The sequence below is a fragment of the Prionailurus bengalensis genome, chromosome A1 (assembly GCF_016509475.1).
Source record: "Prionailurus bengalensis isolate Pbe53 chromosome A1, Fcat_Pben_1.1_paternal_pri, whole genome shotgun sequence".
NCBI classification, from domain to species: Eukaryota; Metazoa; Chordata; class Mammalia; order Carnivora; family Felidae; genus Prionailurus; species Prionailurus bengalensis.
Window position 1 is genome coordinate 36,241,866 of NC_057343.1, and position 24,282 is coordinate 36,266,147.

The window sequence follows — 24,282 nt, forward strand, 5'->3', positions numbered from 1 at the left end:
TAAAAAGTAGGGGAAAGAAAATTTTAGGATATATAACTGTGTTTATCTCTTTGTATATGTGTTTGTATGTATGATTGTGTGTGTGTGTGTGTGTGTGTGTGTGTGTGGCCTTTGAAAAATCGAACTGTAAAGACAAAGTTTCATCCAATAACCAAAAGCAAAGTATTATAAACATTAAGAGCAAGTTTAAGTCACATACCATTTTCTTAAGACCATTTTCTTATATATAATACCATTTTCTTAAGACACAATAGAACATTTCCTATGACAATAAGAAAACCAAACACAACATTTTTAAATGAAAACAAATATTGTTTAAAAAAAATCTTCTTCATTTGTACACTTGTGAATACAGCTTACTCACTTATAAATGTTCAGAATTTCTGATTCCTACCACACCAAAAAAAAAAAAGCTATTTGTCATTTAGATTGGCAGACACTTGTCAACTATTTCACTTGTCTCCTCCCTGTCCAGTGAAAGCCATGGAGTAACTAATTCAAGAATGTACTTAAGCAAGAAACATACTCTGATACCCTCCTAGGAAAAGAAAAGCCTGGAATCACTATTACAGTGAAGGTGAGAAAAAAAAAGTTGAATAGAAGTCAGAGTTTTCAAACCAGGATGCTACTTCAAAAGTGACGAGTTTACTCTCCACTATCAGCAACACACAGATTACCTGTAGGCATTTCAAATCTCACTTTCATGTTTCATGAAACACCTACAGCATCTGCTTAACTGTTTGCCTTGTTGACATCCTACTCCGTATTTATTCTTATTTCACATGAAGCAGGGAAGCTTGAAATCAAACACATAAAGAGTAACTTGAGAGTTTTACTGGGGCCGACACTGACACACGTGGACAGACTGTATTCATCGTGCCCTCCTGTGTTAGTGTCTCTAAGCGGGACTTCCTACTTTGAAGTGAATTTTTAACAATCTGTATATGCAAAAGTATAACCATGGAGACATTCAAAAGCTAACATAAATGATATAGGATTATTCATATGGCTATCCCTTTCAATCACTGTGGAAAATAAAGTCACTATTCCTAAAACTGCTTTATACCAAAATAATTTAAAACTAGGTTACTATAACAAAAAAAAACTTTGTTTCACTTAATATGCTCATGGTGAAGCCTACTACAGAATTTAGGAAGCTTATCGATCCAAGTAAATCAAGTTAAGTCTTTTGGTCTAATTAACAGAACATAGTTTTGTTTGTTTGTTTGTTTTGTTTTTGTTTTTTTTTTTTAATTTATCACCCTTGGGGTACCTGGGTGGCTCAATCGGTTAAGCGTCCGACTTCGGCTCAGGTCATGATCTCACGGTCCGTGAGTTCGAGCCCCGCGTCAGGCTCTGTGCTGACAGCTCAGAGCCTGGAGCCTGCTTCAGATTCTGTGTCTCCCTCTCTCTCTGACCCTCCCCCGTTCATGCTCTGCCTCTCTCTGTCTCAAAAATAAATAAACATTAAAAAAAATTATAAACAAATAAAAAAATAAATTTATCACCCTTAATATAACAGTTATAACCAGAATGCTGTGACCCACAGAAGGTCTCATATTCACTATTTTTGGACCCACTAAATAACTCTTCTGAACTATAGAATATAAGCCATTGCAGTAAAACTTACATTCACTCAAGCATATTACATATCAACTACTTCTCTATAAAATAAACTTAATAAATTAAACGTAAAGAGACATTATACCAAATTACTTTACACTGCAATCTTTTAACTCGTGGTAGAAATTAATTTCTGAATAAAATCGGAGAGAATGGTAATAGCCTAATGAAAGTCAGACTATACATTTCATAAAATACATCAAAAACAAAGTGAGGGGACAAAGGGAGGAAACAAAGATGCTTGGTAACAAAAAAAAAATACATATATATAATATTTAAACATAAAAAGCTGGTACTTACTGAAATATTAAAACACAAATTAAGTAAAAACGCTCTCTGTTTTCTTAGAAATTTGCAAGGCCAGCATATTGTTGTACTAACAAGTTGTCACTAACAAACCCATTCTTTCAAAACCTTGGCCCCCACCTCTACTATTTTCAGCATGATTTTTAAAAATAGGGGCAAATATTATTTCTTATCTTTTCTGGAAAAGACATGCAAGATAAAAAGTGATATTGAGTAGGTAGGCCTGTGGTGCTGACAGAGGTTCATTGAAACCCATAGCTTTTTACAAAAGTAAAAGATTTCTCATCATCAATGTAAGAAGCAACCTGGAAAAAAAAATTATCAACTGATCTATAAATGATCAATCTTTAGGAAACAAAATCTGTTCTATTTATTCTGTGCCTGTCAGCATAGTACCATCAGGCATTATGTGGTTTAACTATAAACTGCATTCATGGATGAATAAGCACTGTGCAAATGTTTCTTCCTCATGAATAGAAATGACATAGAGATTAGTATGACATTTGTATGGGGAAAAAATTGCTTAAAAACAGCAAAAAGTAATGTGCTAAGTACTAATTTAACACAAAATCTACCTCTTAAAATTCCGTAACAGGAAATATCAAACTCTTCTTTTTTAATTGCTTCAAGAAAAACTTCTAAGTATATTGCCATTTAGCACTTCCTAGCAGGGGGCTCCATGTAAGAGAAAAAAAGAGGTGAAGAGGTAACAAAAGGAAAAAAAAAAAGAGGGAGAAAGAGAGGTCTCTAGGATTAAATGTTCAAACCATCTTAAAATGTTCAAAGCAGCTTATGCTTTGAAATTCAGTTGTTGCTTCCTGAGACACAGGATGAAATCAAAGGTATGCAAAGTGGTTTCCTAGGTGTTGTTGGCTTTATGAAGCAAATACAGTCATCTCAATGAGCAGAAGAGGCAATAATCAGGTCTCAGATTTACTTCCTGGCCCAAGGACACTATCCATGTATATGCTTCCCACAGACTTAAGTTAGTTATCACCTCTCTTCCCAAATGTGCTCCAAGGAAGGTAAAGATAAATGCATCATAGATTATCAGAACAAGAATAAACCAACCACATCCTAAGGGCAACCTTACCAGTCACAGACACCTGGAGAATAGGGACCATTTCTAATTTGTCTTTAAATTCCCCAGCACCTGGAATAGACTAAGCATTCAATAAATGGTTTTAAAATAAAACTGAATCTCCTTCCATTTTTATATATAAGAAAAGAAGGCACAGAGAGAGGTTATGGTCACTTCGAAATAGCATCCAGGTCTGCTGATGCCCAGATTCACACCCTTACTTTACATATCTAGAAAAAAAGTACAAAGCAATGACGCTTCCCATGCAGTATCACTGAGCCTGTTCCAACCTTCATGCCAAATACATCAATTCTGATTTCAGAACTGGTACTTATCCATACTGAACCAAGGATGATGAATCTGGAGTCCCTGTCCTTAGCACACTTGAGGACTTGATTGACTGCAGCTCAAAGGGTGATGTTTCATTACTACTCAAACAAGTGTTCATTAACAAAGTCACTCAGCCTTTATGAAGGTCTCACTGTGTGCTTAATACTACAATAGGTATGACAAATACAAAACTGAATAAAACATGTTCTCTGCCCTTGAAAAGATCACAGACTAGTGGTTGAAACAAATGTTGAGCTAAATCATTTCAATATAATAAATGCTATAATCATGGTGCTAAGGGAACAGAAGATAACAGCATCTACCTCTCCTAGGAGCAAAGCAACTGATGTCTGACCTGGGTTTTCAAGGTTAAGTCAGAGAAAGAGCTGTTTCTAAGGCACTGGGAATGCATGCAAAGTCATTAAAAGAAATGGTCTGTGCCGAGTTCCAGAAACGGCTGTATGAGGTAAAACCACAAAGGTAGGAAGGAGCTTCTGAAAAAAACTCTATACAATGTCATGGGCAATGGGAAGCCATTAGCACATGTGGTAGGCAGAATAATCTCACCCCTGCCCCCACCCCCACCCGGGAGATGGCCACGTCCTAACAGCAGAAGCTATGATGATCTGATATAGCAAAAAGAGGAAACAGAAAAGGAAATTCAGGTTACAAATCACAGGATTTTAAAATAGGGAAATGACCCTAAATTACCCAGGTGAGTCCAACCTAATGACCTAATTTACTTAAGTTGAAAGCCTTTCCCCGCGGGATTGGAGAGATGAGGCAGAAGAGAGATGCAAAACATGAGAAGGGCTCAAAGTTTACAAGCTTAAAGACAGAGAAAGGGGAATAGGAGCCAAGGAGTGTGGGTGGCCTCTAGAAGTTGAGACAACCCTCACATGGCAGCTAGCAAGAAAAAAGGGATGTCAGTCTCAAAACTGCAAGGAATTGAATTTGGCCATTAACTCAATCAAGTAAACATCAAGCACAAAGGATCGCTCTCCATTTATTCAGAACTTCTTTGATTTTCCTCATTATGATTTTGTAGTTTTCAGCATAAAACTGATTGCTAGTGAAAGAATATAACCAATTTTTTTCAGGTGAAAAATTTCCTCTTAATATTGAAGTGTACAGGACAGTATTATCAACGATATATATGCACACTGCTGTACAACACAGCTCTGAAACTTTTGCATCTTGCAAAATAAAGTCGATTTTTATCTTGAATCCAGCAATGTTGCTGCACCTACTGATTAGTTGTAGTTTTTACAGATTCTTTCAAGTTTTCTATGTAAACATGTCATCTACAAAGAAGACAGTTACAGTTCTTCCTTTGGGATTTATACATTTTTGTTTCATTTGTACCTCATCACTATGGCCAGAACTTCCAGCACTGTGTTGAACAAGAGTGGTGAAAGCAAACATCCTTGCCTCATCCCTAGTGTGAGGCGGAAAGTATTCAGCCTTTCACATTTAATGTTAGCTCGAGAATTTTTGTAGATTTAGGTTATCAAATTGAGCAAGTACTCCTCGGTATTAGTTTCCGAGAGCAGCTGTAACAAAGTACCGCGAAATAGAATACGGAGACGAGAAGTTCATTCTCATAGTTCTGGAGGCTACAAGCCCAACGTCAAAAGGGCTGGGCTCCCTCTGAGACCATGGGTAGACCCCTTCCTTGCCTCTTCCTAGGTTCCAGTGTTAACGGCTAATCCAGGATTTCCCTACCTCCCATCACATGGCACTGTGTCTCTCTTCTTAAAAGAACATAAATCGGATTAAAAGCCCACTCTATTCCTTTATGACCTCATCTTACTCCATCTGTATTGACCCAGTTTTCAAATGAGGTCCCATTCTAAGGCGCCAATTCGGACTTAACATTTTCCTGGGGGACACAATTCAATCCATAACGTCTTTCCTCTTCTGAGAGATTTTATTAGAAGTGTTTAGTTTTTGTCAAATCTTTGTATCTATTGATACGTGATTTTCTTCTTTAGCCCTGTTGATATACTGCATTTCAGTTAAGATTTTCATGTCTATACTTGTGATGGACATTAGTTTGTAAATCTGTAGTTTGGGGTTTTGATTGTTATTGTCTTTGTTTGGCTTGCTATCAGTATCAGCTTCATAAAATAAATTGTGAATTGTTCCCTGCTCTTGTATTTTCTGGAAAAGGCTGTGTAGAATTGGTATTAATTTTTCTTCAAATCTTTGGTAGAATTCTCCAGTGAAAGCATCTGTACTTGAAGATCTTTTAGGGACTCTTAAAATAGTAATTTAATTTCCTTAATAGCTAGAAGACTAGTCAAATATTCTATTTCATATTGGGTACGTTGTAGTACTTTCTTCTTCAAGAATTAGTCTTTCAAATAAGTTGTCAAATTTGTGTGTTTTAAGTTGTTTGTAGTATTGCCTTATTACCCTATCGACGTTGAGTCTGTGGTGATATTCTGTTTTATTCCTAATACTGGCAATTTGTCTCTTTTCTTCATCAATAATAAAGGTTTATCAGTTTTATTAATCTTCCCAAAGAACTACATCCCTGTTTCACCAATTTCCTCTATTGTTATTCTGTTTCCAATTTAATTGATTCTACTCTTTATCGTTACCTTATTTATATTCTATTTTGCTTTTTAGATTAAGGTGAGAACTAAAATTATTTATTGGAGCCCTTTTACTTCTCTAATGTATGTACTTAGTCCTACAGATTCCCTTTCTCAGTACAACTTCAGATGTGTGCCACAAGCCTTGAAATGTATTTTCATTAACTTCAGTGTATCTTTTTATTTTCCTTGAGACTTCCCCTTTGACCCAAGGATTATATACAAGTGTGTTGTCTGCTTTCCAAATGTTTGGATATCTTCCTGTTATCTTTGTTATTGATTTCTAGTTTGAGACTTTTGGTAGAAGAACACATTTGGTATGGTTTCAATTCTTTTAAATTTGATGAGGTTTGCTTTGTGGCTCAGGATACAGTCTAACTTGGTACATGTTCTAAGAAGAGAATGTGTATTCTGCTATTAACTGAAATGTACTATACTATGCATTATGTATTTTACTTAACAGTAGTGTTGAGTTCTTATATCTTTAGTGATTTTCTGCCTAGGTGTTCTATTGATTATTGACTGAGTTGTGAAGTCTCTAAATCTAATTGTGGATTTATCTATTCCCTTCAGTTCTAGTATTTTTGCTTCATATATTGTGGACATCTGTAGCCTGATATGTATACTTAGGATGGGTCTTTTGGTGGATTGACTCTTAAAAATCGATCTTTTTCTTTACTCTGAGATCTACGTAATTGATATTAAAACAGCCACAACTGCCTTTTGATTAATGTTTGCATAATATGTCTTATTATCATTTCACTTTCCATCTGTCTATATCAATATATTTGAAGCGAATTTCTGATAGAAAGCATATAATCAGGTGATGTTTTTTAATCTACTCTGCCAGTCTCCTTTAATTAGCATAACCATTTACACATAATGTAATATTGACATGTTAAGCTCTAGTACTTATTTTTTGGATCTTGTTCATTCTGTTTGTTCATTTTCTTTTGCCTGCCTTCCTGTGGTTTACTTGAACCTATTTTAGAATTCCATTTTGATTTATTTATTGTATTTTTTATTTATAGCTCCTACAGCTTTTTAGAGGTTGCTCTAGGTACATCAGAATATATCAAAGCTTATTGGCGTCATTGTCTCACACGCTTGTGCGAATGGTAGAAGTCTTCCATCCCGTTATGAATCGAATAGTATCCCTCCAATTCATACATACAGGCCCACACCCCCAATGTGATAATATCTGGAGATAAGGCCTTCACAGAGATTATTAAGGTTAAGGGACATCACAAGGATAGGGCCCTAATCCAGTATGACGAATGTCCTCGTAAGAGGAAGACACCAGGATTGCACACCCACAGAGGAAAGGCCATGCGAAGACACTACAAGACAGCAGCCACCTGCAAGCCGAAGAAAGAGGCCACAGAAGAAACCAACCCTGAGGGCACCTGACCATGACCTTAAGGCTTCCAGCCTCTGGAATACTGAGAAAATAAATTTCTGTTTAACCCACCCAGGTTGCAGCCTTTTTATTATGGCACCCCAAGCTAACACATCTCCCTTTATGCACTTTACCCTCCCCATTTAGAGTATCATTGTTATAAGTACTTCCTCTATGTACAGTGAGAACCTCATCAGACAGATATAAGTTTTGCTTCTACCAAACATAATTTAGAAAATTCAAGGAAAGGAAAGTACACTTACCCACATTTTTATTTACACTGTACACTTTCTCTTCCCAGTATTTCAAGGATGCCTTCTTGTATTTCTTTTATTATTATTATTTTCTTATTCTTTTTCTTATTATTCTTTTATTATTTTTCTGTTTAGAAAATATCATTAGCTATTCTTTTAAGGCCAAAAATTCCCTTTGTTTTCTTTCATCTCAGCATGTCTTGATTTTGCCTTCACTCCTGAAGGATACATTCACAGCACGCAAGATTCTGAGCTGGCTGTTCTTGGCTTTCTTCATTTAAAAACTGTTTCTACCACATGCTTTGGGCCTCCATAGTTTCTGAAGAGAAATCCAGTGTCATGCCATTGGTTTTCTCCATAACCAAAGTGGCATCTCGGGTTGCTTTCAAGAATTTTTACTGTTTTCAGTTGTCAGAAGTTTGACTATGGAAGGTCCTAACGTGAGTTTCTCTGGGTTCACCCTATTTGCAGTTTCACTAGGTTTCTTGAATCTGTAGGTTTAGGTCTTTTGCCAAACTTGGGAAATATTTAGCCATTATTTCTTCATGTAACTTTGCTATCCTTCCACCTCTCGGATCCTCCTAGGATTTGGATAAGAAAATGTTAAATCTTTTATTATAATGCCACAGTTGCCTGAGGCTCTGTTTTGGTTTTGGTTTTCATTTCCTCTCTGTTCAGATTGGGTATTTTCTATTATTCTACACTGCAGATCACCAATTCTTTCCTCTCATCCTCGCATTTTGTTGTTGTGCCCCTCCAGTAAGTTTTTCATTTCAGTTATTGCAGTCTTCAATTCCAAAATTTCTATTTGATCTTTTAAAAAGAATAAAGTTTCTTCTATTTCTTTACGGAGACTATTTTTTTTTTTCTTTCAGCATATTCATTCTTGCTCATTAAAACATCTTTAGGATGGCTCCTTTGAACATCTTTATTAGAATGTTCAAATATCTCTGACAACTCATCGTTGTCTATTAGTAAAGGTCTTTTTGCACTCAGTTTGAAACCTTCCTCCTTTTTATTATGACAGGTTTTCTGTATTGAAACCTGGAAACAGGTTATTATGTTATGATACTTTGGATTTTATTTCAACCTCTTGTTTTTTTAGCTGGCTTCCTAGGATACAGCTCAGGTGGAGGAAGGAGGACAGGCATCCCCTCAATACTGCCAGGTGAACACACGAGTCCATGCTCTTCAATTGGCCTCTGCTGATACCTCAGAAAGAGGCTTCTGGTTATTGCTGGACATGGATGGGTGTCTGAGCTCCCCACCTAGGCTCCATGGTACCTCCCTGGCAGGGAGAAGTAGGACTGCCTTGTTATGCTCACATAACCCCCACTAGAACCAATGGGAGGGGAGGTTTGTTTCCAAATCTGTTTTTGCCAGGTGTACCTATTACTGTAATTAATTTAATAAAAATTACATAAACAGACAAGTCACTGCCAAAGAAGCTGCTATTTCTACGAAAACCAAGCCTAATGCTTTGAAAAAGTTTTTTTAAATGGCATTTTAAAAAATGCCAGAGAAACAGACGTGAACACAAGTGTTTACTATTGAGATACATCAAAAAGACTTTACAAAAGAATTCTGTATACTTTATAAGAGCCTCTACATTTCTGTTCCACCTTAAAATACCAATATGAGGAAGACAGTGCATCATGGATGTGGTTTATATAATCATCTATTTCTACTCAGAAGTAGAGTAGGTGCTACTCTGACCTCCTCATCAAAAGTATAGAGGAAAAAAAAAATGTTCAATCTTTTGAATCCAAAGAATGTTTAGGACGTATGTAAATCATTTATCATTCCCTGTGTTAGCCCTAAAAACCAACAGCATCGGGGCGCCTGGGTGGCGCAGTCGGTTAAGCGTCCGACTTCAGCCAGGTCACGATCTCGCGGTCCGTGAGTTCGAGCCCCGCGTCAGGCTCTGGGCTGATGGCTCGGAGTCTGGAGCCTGTTTCCGATTCTGTGTCTCCCTCTCTCTCTCTCTGCCCCTCCCCCGTTCATGCTTTGTCTCTCTCTGTCCCAAAAATAAAATAAAAAACGTTGAAAAAAAAAAAAAAAAAAAAAAACCAACAGCATCAAACAAAAGGACTTCTTCAGTAGACACACACACACTTCCATATAGTGCCTTTTTAAGTAGGTGATATTACACCTTTGTTTCTTCATTTTGCTTGTGTTTTATCTATTTTCTTATAACGAACTCCTACTTTTTGTAGTAAGAAAAATTGTTAATTACCTCCAAGAATAATCTTACATAAACACCTAGGGAAACACAAAGTTATTTTGCTCAAAATCAATATAAGAAACATCCTGAAAGGGGGAAAAAATATCACTGGTCACATGTGACAAAGTAACGAATTTTATACCTTAACCTTAGAAGGTCAGCTTTAATACTGTGTAATATCCAAATCCAATTTACATTCCTCGGTCAGAGTAATATATCACCAATGCTGAATATAATTATAGCTTATTTTAGCTTTCATTTTCACCTACTCTTAGCAAGGTGACTAAATACTTATAATGAACCGGCAGGGGGCGGGCGGGGGGGGGGAGGAGTAGAGGAGCACAAAGCAATTAACATGCCCAATAGGACAAAACAAACATACACCTCCATCCCAACTGATGGGCATCCACAAAAATTACACTAAATTATACAGGGAATGCAGTAACTAAATAATGTTCTGATTTAAAAATCTACCAAAATTCAAAATGCAATCATTAATACATATATTTTCTAGGAACTGACTTTTAAAGAAATTATATACTTAAAACCAGTCGCTTATTCTCTCTTCTAATATTAGATGAGACAGTAGAGTAACAAACTAAGTAGTCTATTCTCTCAGTTACTTTCTAGCAGTAACATATTGAAAGGTATAAACTATATAGAAAAAGTAGTCCAAATAGCACAAAAAGAAAACCAGATGAACTGCAGTGATGAAACACAAATCACCAATAAGAAACATGAGCTCTTGATCTTTAAGTGAAAAGACAGTAAAAGAACTATAGAGTTGAAATAACATATACTGGCATGTGCTCTAATCAAAACTATAGTCCACTATTAAAAGAAACATTGCAGAAAAAAAAATCTTTTGGAATGTATTAAATAGGAGTAAAGGAGTTTCTTGGTATCAAATCAAAATATCATTACTTCAGGAAAGCATTAATGAATTTTTCATCTTAAACAGACTAATTTGACAACCAATATGCGAGGGGGGAAAGAACACATTTTAGTGCAGGTCTTCCACCATCTGTTTTCACCCGAAGTACTTGCTACTATTGCCCAATACTAGTCCCATAAACTTCATTATTAAGTCTATCATCTGCTCCTCATTCTGTCAAGTTCATTACTACCTTCACTCATAATGCTCCCCTCCAAAGAGCTGCCTCTTCAGTTACAAACGAAACTATTTCACCTTTCAAGAGCCAATGCAAGTTTGTCTTCTTTGAACTCTAGTTCATCTAAGTTTCTCCATTTGCTTACTGGGTCTTACCCACTTGGCCCCAGATCTCTCTCCAGTTACTGTCCGTTTCTTTTTTACAGCATAATGTCTCAATTGCCTCTGAAGAATGGTTAGTACAAGAAGTACTTCTTCACCATCCATTCTTTACCATCCATTTATTCCATCTCACTTCATCTGGCTTCTGCCACCCAGACTCCACAAAACTGCTTTCCTCGAAGGTCACCAAGAACGCTCCTCTTGCTCATTCTGGCAGTAACATCTTGCTCCAGGTCTCAGGAGCATTCATGTGGTTTGCCACTTGACCCTACTGAAACTCTCTTCCTCTCTTAGGCTCAGGAAACCAGCCTTTCTGGGTTCTACTCCTCCCAAATGACCACTGCTCAGTCTGTTTTTCTGGTTTCTCTAGCCTGTCTAAACCATGGATAACTGCTGGAGTTCCCCAGGGCTTCTGTGTTTTTCTGTATCTTCCTTCCTTCCTTTTCTTTTTCTCTCTCTCTCTGCCCCCTGCACCCCCCCCCCCCACCGGAACTCTCAACTATTCTCAGTGCTTTATGTACAGTCTACATATCAACAGTAGGTAGGCATCTCCACATGTCTCCACTGAGCTCCAGACTCCATTATCCAGCTGCTTGCTCGTTCATATCTCCAACTGTGAAACTCAAACATATCAAACTTAACATGGTTAAAACAAATATTTTTGTTTTCCACAAAATGTATGAAACAAGTAACAAAACTATCTTCCTCTATCACTGTTAATGGCACTACTTTCATCAGGTCACAAAATCTAGAGGTCATTATTGATTCCTCCACTTCAGTCACACACCACAGCCGATCTGTCAACAAGTCCTACACTTTGTACCTCCAGTTTATCTGCAAAACCCACCCTCTCACCGCCCCACCACTACTACAATCCTCATCCAAGCCATGCTCATCACTCCTGTGACCAGGCCATAGCCTCCTTTCTGATCTCCCTGTCCACTCTATCCTCCCTTCAATACACTGTCCCCAAAGCAGTTCCTTTTAAAAGGTAAACTTAGAAATATGTGATTTCCATGGGGTGCCTGGTGGCTCTGACAGCTCAGAACCTGGAGCCTGCTACGGATTCTGTGTCTCCCTCTCTTCCTGTCTCTCTCTGTCTCTGTCTCTCTCTCTCTCAAAAATAATTGAACATGAGAAATACATCATTTGCTATGTAAATCTCGTTAACAGCCTCATACTTATTTAAAAAAATCTTATGTCTCCCCCCAAGTCACCCTTAAGGTCTCTCATGACCTGGCCACTGTCCACCTCTCTGATGGCTCCATGGCCTCTGGGATTCGACCTCCCTCCCTCCACTCTCCTGCCACTCTCCACTTTTCTCACCTCAGGGTCTCTGCTGCCTGAGAGGTGCTTCCTGGCCCTGCAGCAAAGCCTAAGCTTCTCTTAACTAATTCCTTGTCTTCTTAGTCTCTTAATCTTTACTACCTCAAAGACTTCCTCTGACGAGCTTGTATCTAAAAGTGCTCTATGCACTATTCTCAGTCCCTGATTTTTTCTTAATTGAACTGGTATCTTCTGTTATATATTTTCTAGGTCTCACCCCTAGATGCCTCATTCCTGTGACACCTAGCACAGCACCTGATAATTCTGGTTGCATGAGTAGATTAACTAATACATCCTCTGCCATACTCTAGTGGCATTTTATCCATACTACACACTTAAAGAGATGGTGGTATCACTTACTCTATGTGTTCAGCGTTTCTCTCCAAATGTGATCTCAGCAAGCTGAAGCCAGGGAGAAGCCTTTACACCTCTATGAGTTTTCCAACAGAGAAACGCACGAAGAAACTCAAACCACCGGACCCCCTACCCTAAAAACTGACTGGTGGCAGCTCATGCATTTCATATTATTTCATGTTTTAACTTCCCTATTCTCTTTTCATTATTCAACTCCATTTAACATGCACCCTGATCTTCCGAGTCCATGTGACAGTTCCTCAACAACAATTAATTAATTAATAATATTCTGGGCTCCTCCTCAGAATGCCACACCACAGCAGAGATGCCTTATCTTCAGGCTCAAGAATGCAAAGGCTCAAAACAAGTGCACAAAGAATATCATTACAAGACTTGATCTCAAATTATTGTCCAAAAGAGTAGCCTCTAGTGACATGCGAATTTAAGCTTAAATTGCATTTCTTAGTCACATTAAGCATGCTTCAAGTGCTCAACAGTCATGTTTTGAATACTGAACAGCACAGACCAAGAACATTTGCTGTACAAAGTTCTACTGAACTTCTGCTCAAATGAGCCTACTTTCTCTCTAGCTCTGTAGAGGCAGTCCAAGTGACCTCAATGGATCTAACTCTAATGTGTTTATCTTTTATGAATGTTAACATATGAAAGATGTTTAACGTATGAAAACTTAGAAGACTATGAGTTTCTTACACTTATTGATTGTCCCATAACAAAAGACCTAGAAATCCATGGCCAATATGGATGATAAAATTCAGTTTTATTTCAGAAGTTTTTCTGAATCATAAAAATTAAAATTTCCTTCTACTGCCAATATATTTCACCTATGTATTTAGGCCTTATGTAGACAGCTGACCTTTGAACACTGTGGGTGTTAGGGGTGCCAATGCCCCCCGACACAGTGGAAAATCCAGTATAATAAACATTTGATGCCCCAAAAACTTAGTTCCTAATAGCCCACAGTTGGCCAGAAGTCTTACCAATAACATAACCAGCTAATTAACACATACGTTGTATATGTGTTATACAGCGTATTTATTCTTACTATAAAGTAATCTTTACAAAATGGTGAGAAATTCTAAGAGAAAATATATTTGCAGGACTGTACTGTATTAATAAAAAAATAGCTGTGTATAGGTGGACACATTTCAAATGTGTGTTGTTCAAAGGTCAACTGTAGTTATGTACTTTTTTATGTATAGAGACAGCGAGGAATACCAAGACAAAAATCATATTTTAAGTTCTTTGCTTAACTCACCAAGCAATACTTTTAAAACGTGGGTAACGAGGCCAAAAAATTAGTCTTAGGAAGAAACTACATAGACCCTTCGTATGTAGGCTACTAAATAATAGGGGGGTTTAGGGTCTGCAATGCAATAATTTTTCCACTGAAGACATTCATCTTCGCCAAAGAAACCAAAGTATTCAGTAAATAACATAATACTGGTAACGGTTACAAATGTGAACATATAAGGCTTACATTCTCTGAGGACACAGACAAAGCAACTGAAAGGCAAAGTTTCTTGTATTTCACCTCTACGGTCAGGAGAAGCTGTACACGTTTAAGAGCAGCACTTTTCCCAAATTGTTATAACACTATCTTTTGTTGTCTTTTAAACAGTAATCTAATCTTTTCCCATAATTAGTTTTCAGTCACAATTCTTTCTCTTATGCCTGAATATCAAACTACTCTATTTTAAAAAGGAAGATTTGAGACCCTGTGTTAATTGTGACAGACTTTACATATGAATTTTTGAAAATTAATCTTCACTATTCAAACAGCAACTTATATTTTATTTTAAATAGACTAGGAGATATATATTATCAAGTAGATTGGGAGGATTTTACTTCTAGGGCCTTTCAGGTCAAGTATAAATTGAGCCTCACAGCTGTTATTCATCGTGTACAGAAAATACGTATTTCTCAGTTAAAAGCAATTACTATATTTCCAATGCACTGTACTTTTATTGTTAACCTTGCATTCAAAGTCAAAGCTTTTCAGATACAGATAGAGTTAACTTTGAAACCAAATAATTATAACATATTTTAAAACAGCTATAAGCCAAAACCAAACTGTAGTATGAATGGCAATACACAAAGGACGAAGTCTCCCGCCAGTGGGGAACATGAAGTCTTCTCGGAGATTTCTCAGAGAAATTACTCCCGCTTTGGTAGGACTGGGAAAGCAGTGGAAAGTATTGGCATGCCCTTTAAAATATCAGGTTAGTACTCATTTATAAACATTAATATTTTCTTTCAGGGCATTTTGCATTAATATTTCATTCTTTTAAAACACTTTGGAAAGGACTTCAAAATGACCTAAAATTAGAGGGCATTTTCAACAAATATTTCTTTAATAAGCAATATTAAGAGTCATAAAAGTAATGGATACTGAATGTTAATTTAGACATAAATAATACAAGGTATATCCTAAGATATATGGTATCGTCTAAATACAGAAATAAAGAATATTAACATCTTACCTAGACTTGGTGACTTTTTATTGAAAACGACCTAGAAAAAATGCTTTGTAGAGGTAAAAGTACATCTCCCTGAGAAAAGCTCTGTAAAATAAACATGAATCCAATGGGTATTTTTAGCGTACCAAAGGGGATGTTCCTGTGACTTTCATGATGTGCCATATTGCCGATTCCCTCATCCTAGCTACAGGCAGTCACACTGAAGGCTGTCGTGGACCACACCTTTTGCACTGCCTGTCAGACACACCCCTCCTCTCCGTTTCCACCCCTTAACAGCTGGTGCAAAGCCCATTCCCTTTGCCTTATCCAAGACAGAACTCCCCACTAAAGGCAGCCTCTCATGGATCGCTCGTTTCTTTTTGGGATTCTCTTGATACAAATGCTCACTCATCCTTGGAGGTTTTAAAAATCTTTTAATCTTTCAGACTTCAATTCCTTTATATATTCCCATAGTCCTGAACTTAACTTTGAGGATATAATCGTCATGCAGTATTTATGTCCAAGAAGCAAGCAGCTAACCAGAAGAACCAAGGTGTTTAAGCAGCAATGTCTAATAGAATTTTTTTTACGGCGACATAAATGGTTTCTATGTGCGGTTCAATTTGCTAGCCACTAGCCACAAGTGCCTCTTGAGCACCTGAAATGCTTACCCCCACCCCGGCTTCATTAGTTTAAATAACCACAAGGACCTAGTGGCTACCTTATTAAAACAGCACAGGAAGGAAAACAGAGCCATCTGTATCACGTGGCCTCCTGGCATCACTAGAGGAGGGGAAAAAAAAAAAAAAGGAAAGACAAGACAGAAGAAATAGAAGAATGTAGACCACCCAGGAAAATCTTTACCCTTGCTGCCCACTTGAAAAACTACCACTATTAATAACACCATACACCTATACATATTGTTAATTCCCAAACTTTTTTCTAAGGCTTATTTTTAAAAAGAAATTTTGTATCTCATGTCTTATTTTAAAATTCTAAAACATGTCAGGCAATAAAAATAAACTGAATCATATTAGTGAGAACATTTACTATCCTCCTCCTCTCGGTTCTACTAAAGAAGAGGCCTTCTCCTATGTTCCCCAGAGAAGAATATTAGGGATTACTTCCAGTCACTCCCTCCATCTCATTATTTGGAGATTTCCCCACCCCACCCCCCCACCCCCCACTCACCACCACCCAGAAGGACTCCTTTATCAAATTAGAGAAAGTGGGGAAGGGATCCTGACCCTGGCCTACAGTTGTCTATTCTTTCTACTGAGGACAGTGTGGGAAGTTTGATTCACTGGGATGAAGTACACTTCACCTTCAAAAGTCCCAGTTGTGCTCTGCAACTTGGCCTTTCCAGGAGTCCAGAGGTTATTCCTAAGCTCACTTCTGTTATCTACTTTAACATGTTCAGAACTCAAGGGCAAAAAGGGGGTGTATCCGTACCTCTTCAAAACCAGTCGTTTGCATGTTTCTGTGTGAAACAGGACAGCTGTTAGAGAAAATAAAGACTAAAAGGTCTCTTTTTTAATGTAATCGAGGGATAAGTACTAAACAGAAAAAGAAGATCTTTGGGAGGCAAAGTAAAAGTGAGGTATTGAGAAAGTATTGAAGTCAATGTGGGAGCTGAGCTAGTGACCATTTATTTATCCGGACTAAACGGACAATCTTCAAATAGAGGTAAGTTTCAAGAAATCCAGAGCAGGACAGCCCTTTGTATTCTTAGAAAGTTTATGCCCAGATCCAAGTCCTGTAGCATATCATGAAAATACTTACTTTATCTCCTAGTAGTAAGATAAATGAAACTAAAACCTGGAAGAAATGAGAATTTAACACTTACTGACCTATTCTCTGCCCCAGTAAATAATGTACAGATGCTTGACCCCTTTCTTCTCCTTCCCCTTCTTCCCCTTCTGCTGTTCTGATCTAGTTTCAAAGGGGCTCATTTTGTAGGCTCAATGCCGGCCCCCGTTAGCTTCATGAACAGAGTTCTTGTCCTCCCCCTCTAGCCCAGGGGTGGAGCAACTTCTCACTGCTGCCAATCAGGTCCTCACTGCTTCTTATGTGGTTTCTCAGTCTTTCCATCAGTTATTTAACCTATTTCTGGTATTAACTTCTTTAAAAAAAAAAATTACAGCGTGCTCTCTGGTGTCTGTCTTCCCGCTAGGACTCTGACAACATATATACTACATACATACATACATATATATGCACGTATGTATGTACAGTTTCATTCTGATTCCTTCCCATCTCCTTCCTAGGAAAGGATCTTTGCTAAGACTGACAAAAGCAACAGCAACTCCTCTAGGATCATAATGTAGTATAATTAAACTTTAGGAAGAGGTCCATCTGGGTAAAAGTTTGACCTGTCGATGTTTCGGTTTGGGTGCTTTGAAAAGGCTGTACACCCCCTCCCACCACATGTCATTTAGATCCACTGACTAAAATTAGGCGTTCTGCAGACAGGAGAGAAGGATGAAGGCCTGGGGGACTGGGCGCTAAGTCGTCCTCGCTCAAGGCATACCCTATCTCTCATCATAATCACTGTCCCTTCCCCCAACCCAGGGACAGACACAGGGTGTTGGAAACGCAGACTTTTTACCCAAGTGGGTAAATTTACTCCTGCCATGAATTTCTAGGATGTTTTTTGAGGAGTATTATCACGTTCCACAAATCTCTAATGCCAAACCATGATTTTCAAAAAGATATAAACATCGCTTCACCCAGAAAAAGTCAACAGTGTCAAATATTTATTTACTACTTTAATGAGGGAACCAGCAAGATGGTGAGGCTGGTTCAAAAAGAACTAGAAAAATCAAAGGATTTTAAGGTGCCTTAAAGGATAGAAGAATGCTAATTGAAATGCAAGACCGATATCCTGCAGAGTAATAAAACCATAACTTCTAGAGTTCAACTTTTTAATATATAATTTTATTTATTTACTTTGAGATAGAGATAGCACAAGCAGGGAAGGGGCAGAGAGACAGGGAGGGAAAGAATTCCAAGCAGGTTCTGTACTGTCAGCACAGAGCCCAACACAGGGCTCAATCCCACAAACCATGAGATCATGACCTGAGCTGAAATCAAAAGTTGGATGCTTAACCAACTGAGCTACCCAGGCTCTCCTCTAGAGCTCATTTGGGGGGGAGGGGGGGGAGGGCAGGGTAAGCAAAAGTAAGGTAAAGTAAAATAAGTATATGAACATATTAACATAGGCACTTAAAAAATATGAATCAAAACCAAAAAACAGTTAACAGGAATTCACCACTGACCAACTGGTCTGACAAATAAATGATAGAAAGGAGGAAGCCCTCTACTTGTCTGTTTATATCCTTCTGAGAAATTGGGATTTGGGGCACGAAACTTTAATACTTGTTTTTCTTGTATTAAAATAGCGATCTGCAACAATTCTACCAAAAACTGTCACTGAAATAAGATTTTAAAGTTGTATCTGTGGTAACAAGAAAGTAAAGTATCCTTAAAAGAAAAATTTAAAGAGAGAGAAAGAGGAATTCAGAGAGGTAAGCCAGCCTTGAGCCCCACTTGCTCTGCCCTATGGGACAGATGCAAAGGAAATCAACGTTTCCTTTGTGATTGTGGTACAGAGTCAAAGGGACAAGAGCCAAAGCCTAGAAGCCATTATCAAGGCTAGGACACACGGCAAAAATGAGAATCTCAAAGGGTCACACTTGCAATAAGAAGGTAAGCTAGAAATAAACCTATCCACCTGCCCAGTAAAGGACAAGGCAAGTATGTTCTGGTAACATATAACCCAAGTTAGATACATGTAAGGTGCCCATGTGTTAAACATAACACCAAAAACAAAAGTCCAAAACATCTCAAGCCAGAAATTTTAGTTTAAGTTGGCCCTGGGTCATTAGTATCCATATGTGTCTAGTAGTTGAAAATCATTCAATTCATTCTAGCAAAATATATCTTCAAAATAAATCTCAAAGAAAAAGTTCAAAGGGACAGGAGGCCACTCTCATTACAGAGCACACAAAGAAACAAGACATGAGTAAAGATGGAAAGGACTAACCAGCCAACCAAATAACCAAGATCAGGCCTGAGAAATTTTCACTTACTAGATTACAGACCTAGAAAGTAGGGATACTTACTATGTTTAAAGAAATAAAACAGGATTAAAAATAAGCATGAAGCAACAAATTATGAAAAAGACAAGGAGTTTTAAGACAGAAACAGAGGCACCTGGGTGGCTCAGTAGGTTGAGTGTCCAACTCTTCATTTCAGCTCAGGTCATGATCTCAGGGTCTTGAGATCAAGCCCCACGTCAGGCTCTGTGCTGACAGAGCAGAGCTCCTCTCTCTCTGCCCCTCCCTCTGCTCACACTCTCTCTTTCAAAATAAACTTAAACATAAATAAATAAAATGGAACGAAGGAGAAATAACAGGGATGCAATTATAATAATGGAAATTTAAAATGCAACATATAGCTCAATAGCATATTAGACACCAGTGAAGAAACAAGAAAACGAGAAGATCTAATAAATAAATATAAATGCTTCCAGAATATAGAGGAAGAATATAGAGGGATATAGAGGAATGTAAACTATTAAGTTGATAATAAATAATGGCATATGGAGGAAGAAGGCCTGCATCCTAACATATATAAAATGAGGAAAAATTGTAAAGGGATAATAGCTGAAATTTTCACAGAATGTATTAAGGACACTAAACCATACTCAGCAAGCCTCCCCAAAACCCTAGAGGATAAATAGGAAAATTTCCACCTAGACACAGAACAGAGAGAAAAGGCAGATTACCCGGAAAAAAATGAGTTTTAGATCAAGAGCCAACACTTTGAAAACAGCAATGCAAGGCAGAAGAGGAAATACTATCTTCAGTGCACTAACTTATCTAAAAGCCCTCCATTTCATGCCTTAGGAAAAGCATCCTTCAAAAGTAAAGGCAAATTAAGTCACTTTCTGACAAATTAAAGAGTTTTACCATTAAAAGACTTTGGCCAAGGGAGCCTAATAATATACTTGAAGCAAGAGTCAAATCATCGGAGACAAATGTGTAATACCCAAAAAGGAATGACTAAATGAATGTGCAAACATATATACATATACACATATCTGTAGTTTGACTCAATAGTAACAGCTAATTTGTGACATTAAAAAGAAAAAAAATACAATTAATATATCACACAACACTAGCGTACAAATTAACAGAAGGTGATTGGTGTTCAAGTATTTTTAGGTCTATGTTCTTAGGTTCAAAATACAGGATATTGCTTATTTTTGTCCCTTTTAGGTACATGAATATTAAATCTCCTTTCTGAGTGTGTACATGCTACCTTTCTTTTCTAAGATCAGAAAGGGAAAATGTGTTCCAAATTAGTAAGTAAGGAAAAAAGTGAAATGAGAAATTAAAAATCTACCCAAAAGGATTTAAGGAAGAAGAGGAAGAAGGAGAGGAATAATACAGAAAAGGAACAAAGAGCAGAAGGGTGGGTGTATAAAGGAAGATGAACACAGTGCAAGCAGCATAAACTACTTGAAAATTCAAAATGAAATGTCAGGTACAGTTTCCAATACGTTTTTACAGTGGCGATGAAAACATAAAACTACCAGAAAATGACAAAGACTATCAGATTTGTTAAAAAGAGCACTTGTATACTATTTGTAATAGATCTTCCTAAAACATAAGAAAAAATAAAAGTATGGAAAAGTATGGATTGTGATGGTGTGTGCGTAGTTGCACACATCAACGTACTTAAGTCTATCAAATACAATAGAGAGGGAAAGTCTCAGAAGAATGCACGGAAGATTATGCTGTTTCCAGGAAGTGACAAAGATAAAACCAAATAGTACACAAATTAAGAAGACATATATGGTGAAACTATAATGAAAAGAAAAAACAAAGATAACCCCTAAATTCAAAACAGCACTAACCACAGTATAGCAGGAGAATGGGACATAGAATTAAGCAGGCATGCATGGAAGCTTCCAAGTTACAAGCCTTATTTCTATCTTAGCTTCACAGGTAGGCAAGTGGGTGCTTGTTTTTCTCTTATCACAATGTCTTTACTACATGTTTAACGTTTTACGAAAATATAATTTTAGGGGCGCCTGGGTGGCTCAGTTGGTTAAGCATCTGACTTTGGCTCAGGTCATGATTTCACAGTTTGTGGGTTTGAGCCTCGCGTTGGGCTCTGTGCTGACAGCTCGGGACCTGAAACCTGCTTCAGGTTCTGTGTCTCCCTCTCTCTACCTCTCCCCAGCTTGTACTCTCTCTCTCACTCTCAAAAATAAACATTAACAAAAATTTTTAAGAGATAAATAAAAATACATAAAAATTTAAATAACTATTAGCAACTTCAAAATTATTGGTCTTGACTTTTTTCTCCAGATCATGTTAGTATCAATGAGTATGTTGATCTCATTGCTTGCCACAAAGTTGTCTCTCACACAAGTGGTATAAGGCACAAAATATGTGTCAGTTCTAAAACGAAGCCCTTCTTTCAACTTTGTGTTTAAGCGCAGAAAAACTAGATTCTAAACATGGCACTGATCAAATGGAATAAAGATCCACAAAGGCTGCTCAGTTGCTTTACGGTAAACATTTTACTGCACGTTTTTGTTAAAGTGATTTTTTGGAAGTTACAGGTATTATCTTAATCAAACCTAGTTCCAAAACCCCTTAGAAATTTAATGAAAAGATAATGTTAGCAAAAAAAAAAAAAAAAAAAAAAAAAAAAAAAATTCTTGTAAACTTCAAAATGCACATGTTAACTATGAGTAAAGGAAAATAATGCCTAAGATTAACACGAGACCTGATAGATTGGATTTTCTGAGCCAGAAATCGTGCCCTTGACAGCTACATCAAATTGAGAAAATGAAGATACATTCTGTAATTCATTTGCTATCTGCATAGATGAGTATGGACGAAAATGCTTGTTATCAATCATAATAATGTTAGTGTCTACTTTTTTACATTTCCACCTCAACGTGTTCAATAGCTGAAACATAATTGTTGCCTATGTCAAGATCCACTAAAAGTTATAATTGACAATTTGAAGAAGCTGGTCTTTTCCTAGTGTTCCAAAACTAAAGCACTGTGTCTTTTAGCTTAAAACTGTCACCGAGAATATTGAATAATCAATAAAACTTCAAAACAGAAGAACTTTGTGGTCTTCAAATCAACTCTTCATAAAAGGTGGCAAATAACATGATATTTAATGCACTGGTTTTCACATAATTCACTGTCTGGAGGGTAGAAGGTTGACATGGCTCATAATTTGTAGGTAGTGTTTCAGAAGCAGATAAATGATTCTGCAAGTATTGCATATCTAGATGGGGGTGGGGTGGAGAGAAGGGAGGTTTTCTTCTTGATCCTTGACTTTTTATTTAAATAAAACTCAATCCCAAACCAACATTGGAGAACCATCATTAATCAGTTCCCATGTTTCTTTTTTCAAATTTATTCAAAGACATTGAAGAATTTTAACTCTGATTTACTCAATAATACTACAGGGCTAACAACGATCTCAAAAGATTCTTAAAAGAATTTTAATTATTTTTCTCTTGAAATTGAGTCACACACTATACATCAAAAAATATGAAAAACAGACTTTACCAGCAGACACAAAACTAATAGAAAAGTCCAAAGATTTGAACATAGGCATAAATTCAACTTTTACACATCCAAAGAAGCCATTCCACTAATTGGAGCACTGCACACAGAAATAATCTTGAGTATCTTCTCAATTTTCTCTCTACACCAAGTGCCACAATTTCAGAAAAACTTCTCCAATGGTAAGATTTCTATCATTTATAGGGAAACATCGATAGCTTGTGGATTCCTGGTAATATAGCAGGTAATATAGCAGTTTAAGGCAAAATCACATATAAATGTATCCACTGTAATATACATGAATTCATACATAAAAGTTTTCCTTTTGCTATCATAGTCACCTAATCAAATTATGAAGATAGCAGGAAGGGTCTGCTTCTAATCAAATTGAAAAACCACGGAAACAACCATTGCTCAGTGGTTGCCAGATAAACTAAGACATGGAGTGCATCTCTTCAGTCAACCCCAAAATATCCTTTTGCTACATTTAAACTCCATAAGTACAGGACCTGGATCTGCTTTGCTATTTACCCAAGCCCCACAAGACAGGGCTTGATAAGTATTAGGTGCTCAGTAATTATTTTTTTAAATGAATATATTAAATAGGTACAGATTCAACTGGAAAGCAGAGTTCTTCATGTATGATTATACCTGCCAAATAAATTCTCAATTCAACTCAGTGTCTCACAATAGCCAAGGTAAAACTGAAGGAAGCTCAAATTAAACTTCATTGTTTCAATCGACAAGTCTTCACTGAGTACTTTTTATGTACTGTGTGCTATGAGTGGTAAAGAGAAGTAAGTAAGACATAGCAAGTCCTGGTCTCCTTCCCCTCATTAAGCTTACAGCCTAGAAAACAGGCTGGATGTGGGGAAATATGGAAAAACAAAGATAAAGTTGAAATATACTTTGTTTCCTCTTCATACTCCTCAGTTAAACCTCACTCACTTCATGTCTCAACAGGTAAGGTCTTTTTGTTTTAAATAGGTGTACTGTGAAGGATTTTTTCATACTGTAGCCAAACTTCAGAAATGTCCAAAAAAGTAGTAACAGAGCAGACATCAAAGAGATTCTATTACATATTATTAACCTCTGTAGTCATTCTAGCCCTGACAATTATTTATACACACACACACTTTTCAAAAAAATTTTTTAATGTTTATTTATTTTTGAGAGAGAGAGAGAGACAGACTGTGCAGGCGAAGAGAGAGAGGGAGACACAGAATCTGAAGCAGGCTCCAGACTCTGAGCTGTCAGCACACAGCCTGACATGGGGCTCGAACTCACGAAGCATGAGATCATGGCCTGGGCCAAGGTCAGACACACAACTGACTGAGCCGCCCAGGTGCCCCTCAAACACACGTATTTTACACACATCTAATACACAGTATTTTCTTATGCAAAAACAAGCATCCATTTATTATACAAAAG

General features: G+C 37.2%; 1 protein-coding gene and 1 long non-coding RNA gene across 2 annotated transcripts in view; one reads left to right on the forward strand and one right to left on the reverse strand.

Annotated features, from left to right (window-relative positions):
* Positions 1–24,282, reverse strand: part of DIAPH3 (diaphanous related formin 3) — a 514,561-nt gene that overhangs the window by 375,834 nt on the left and 114,445 nt on the right. The window lies entirely within an intron of this gene.
* On the forward strand, positions 3,563–7,410 carry LOC122483306. The gene is made up of 2 exons (XR_006297382.1): positions 3,563–3,820; positions 7,260–7,410. It is a non-coding gene; the product is annotated as an uncharacterized LOC122483306 (long non-coding RNA).